A 3,803-nucleotide genomic window follows, 5' to 3' on the forward strand; every position below is an offset into this window, starting at 1 on the left:
GTTGGGAAGATCCCCTGGAGAAGGGAAGGGTTACCCACTCCAGTATTCTGGCCTGGAGAACTCCCTGGATTGTATAGTCCATGGGGTCGCAAAGAGTTGGACACGACTGAGCGACTTTCACTTTCTTTCAAATTGGTAAGCAGACTAAACTCTCAGAGTTACAGTAGCTCAAAGGAGAAATAAGATGGAAAATTTAAAATAATTTTTTAAATATTCATGTATGTTTTATTTGGCTGTGCTGGGTCTTCATTGCTCAGACTTTTCTCTAGTTGCGGTGAACAGGGGCTATTCTCTAATTGCGATGCACGGGTTTCTCATTGCAGTGACTTTTCCTGTTGTGGCACGTGGGCTCAGCAGTTGTGGCTCATGGGCCCTAGAGCACAGGCTCTATAGATGCAGCCAAGAAATTAAAAGATGCTTGCTCCTTGGAAGAAAAGCTATGACCAACCTAGGAGGCATATTAAAAAACAGAGAGATTACTTTGCCAATAAAGGTCCCTATAGTCAAAGCTGTGGTTTTTCCAGTAATCATGTATGGATGTGAAAGTTGGACCATAAAGAAATCTGAACATGGAAGAACTGATGCTTTTGAACTGTGGTGTTGGAGAAGACTCTTGAGAGTCCCTCGGGCTGCAAGGAGATCAAACCAGTCAATCCTAAAGGAAGTCAATCCTGAATATTCATTGGAAGGACTGATGCTGAAAGCTGAACTCCAATACTTTGGCCACTTGATGTGAAGAACTGACTCATTGGAAAAGACTCTGCTGCTAGGAAATATTGAAGGCAGGAGGAGAAGGGGATGACAGAGGATGGGATGGTTGGATGGCATCACCAACTCGATGGACAGGAGTTTGAGCAAGCTCTGGGAGTTGGTGATGGACAGGGAAGCCTGGTGTGCTGCAGTCCATGGGGCCTCAAAGAGTTGGACACAATTGAGTGACTGAACTGAACTGAACTGAACTGTGGGTGTAGTTGCTCCACAGGATGAGGGACCTTCCCAGACCAGGGATAGAACCCATGTCTCCTGCATTGGCAGGCAGATTCTTTACACTGAGCCATCAGGGGAACCCCCAGATGGAAGACTTAGAGTTGCACTGTTCAGTGTGATAGCCACTAGCTACATGTGACTACTGAGAACTTAAAATGTAGCTGATTCAATCTGAACTCTGGATTTTTAAAAATTTAGTACCAAAAAAATTATTGTAAACAAATCACATTAATAATTTTTATCTTGACTACATGTTAACATTATAATGTTCTGTATATGTTGGGTTAAATAAATTAGTAAAATCAATTTCACTTTTTTAATGTGGCTTCTAGAAAATTTTAAATTACATATGAGATGCTCATTATATTTTCCTTTTTTTAATTTAAGAACCCAGGTCTCCTGCACTGCAGGCAGATTCTTTACTGTCTGAGCCACCAGGGAACCCCAATTTAAGTATAGTTGATTTACAATGTTGTGTTAGTTTCTGGTGTATAGTAAAGTGATTCATTTATACATATATATACAATGCATATTCTTTTTCATATTCTTTTCCATTATAGGTTATTACAAGATAGTGAATATAATGCTATACAGTAGGGCCTTGTTGGTTGTCTACTTTATATATGTTGTTGTTGTTCAGTCACTCAGTCATACCTGACTCTTTGTGACCCTGTGAATGGCAGCACACCAGGCTTCCCTGTCCTTCACCAGCTCCTGGAGTTTGCTCAAACTCACGTCCATTGAGTCAGTGATGCCATACAACCATCTCATCCTCTGTTGTCCCCTTCTCCTCCTGCTCTCAATTTTTCCCAGCATTACTCGGCATCAGGGGCTTTTCCAAGGAGTTGGCTCTTTGCATCGGGTGGCCAAAGTATTGGAGCTTCAGCTCTTCCAAAGCATATTCAGGGTTGATTACCTTTAAGATTGACTGGTTTAATCTTGCAGTCCAAGGTACTGTCAAGAGTCTTTCCAATGAGTTGGCTCTTTGCATCAGGTACCCAAAGTATTGGCACTTCAGCTTCAGCATCAGTCCTTCCAGTGAATATTCAGGGTTGATTTCCTTTAGAATTGACTGGTTGGATCTCCTTGCTGTCCAAGGGACTCTCAAGAGTCTTCTCCACACCGCAATTCCAAAGCATCAATTCTCTGGGACTCAACCTTCTTTATGGTCCAACTCTCACATCCATGGGCTCCCCTGGTGGCTCAGTTGGTAAAGACTCCGCCTGCAATGCGGAGACCTGGGTTTGATCCCTGGGTTGGGAAGATCCCCTGGAGAAGGGAAAGGCTACCCACTCCAGTATTCTGGCCTGGAGAACTCCATGGACTATACAGTCCATGGGGTCACAAAGAGTCAGACACAACTGAGCGACTTCCACTTTGTCACATCCATACATGACTATGGGAAAAGCCATAGCTTTGACTATGTAGACCTTTGCTGGCAAAGTGATATCTCTGCTTTTTAATATGCTGTCTAGGTTTCTCATAGCTTTTCTTCCAAGAAGCAAGTGTCTTTTAATTTCATGGCTGCAGTCACCACCATCTGCAGTGATATTGGAGCCCAAGAAAATAAAGTCTTTATATCTATCTATCTATATATATGTATATATACACATATATATCTATATATATGTGTGTATATATACACATATATATTTATTTATAGCCATTTGTATCTACTAATCCCAACTCCTAATTTATCCCTCGCCCGCCTTTCCCCTTAGGTAACTGTAAGTTTGTTCTCTATCTCTGTGAGTCTGTTTTTGTTCTATACATAAGTTCCTTTGTGTAATATTTTAGATTCCACATGTAAGTGATATATTTGTCTTTCTCTCTGACTTACTTCACTTATTATGATCATTTCTAGGTCCACGCACATTGCTGAAAATGGCACTGTTTCGTTCTTTTTATGGCTGAGTAGTATTCCATTGTGTGTGTGTGTATCACATCTTCTTTATCTAAATATCTCAGGAGACATTTAGATTTCATGTCTTGGCTATTGTAAATAATGCTACTATAAACACTGAGGTACCTGTATCTTTTTGACTTAGAGATCCATCTGGATATATGCCCAAATCCCATTTGTTTATTTTTGCTTTTATTTCTATTGCCTTGGGAAAACGATCCAAGAAAACATTGCTACAAATCATGTCAGATAATGTTTTGCCTATGTTCTCTTCGAGGAGTTTTATGGTGTCCTGTCTCTATTTGAGTCTTTAAGCCATTTTGAGATTCATTTTTGTATATAGTGTGATGGAGTGTTTTAACGTCTTTGATTTACAGATGGCTGTCCAGCTTTCCCAGCACCACTTGATGAAGAGACCGTCTTTTCTCCATTATATTATATATTCTTGCCTCCTTTGTTGAAGATTAATTGACCATCTGTGTGTGGCTTTATTTCTGGGCTCTCTACTCTGTTCCATTGATTCATATGTCTGTTTTTGTGCTGATACCATGCTTGTTTGGTCACTGTGGCTTTGCTGCATCATCTGAAGTCTAGAAGTGTTATGCCTCCAGCTTTGTTTTTTTTTTCCTCAGCACTGCTTTGGCAATTCTAGGTCTTTTATGGTTCCATATACATTTTAGGATTATTTATTCTAGTTCTGTGAAAAATGTCATGGGTAATTTGAAAGGAATCACATTAAATCTGTAGATTGCTTTGGATAGTACAGCTGTTTTAATGATATGGATTATTCCAATCTAAGAGCATGGTATATGCAGCCTAGAAAGGTAAGTCGCTTCAGTCGTGTCCGACTCTGTGTGACCCCATAGACGGCAGCCCACCAGGCTCCCCCATCCCTGGGATTCTCCAAGCAAGA

Source organism: Bison bison, unplaced genomic scaffold, assembly GCF_000754665.1.
Source record: "Bison bison bison isolate TAMUID 2011002044 unplaced genomic scaffold, Bison_UMD1.0 scf7180017864180, whole genome shotgun sequence".
NCBI lineage: Eukaryota > Metazoa > Chordata > Mammalia > Artiodactyla > Bovidae > Bison > Bison bison.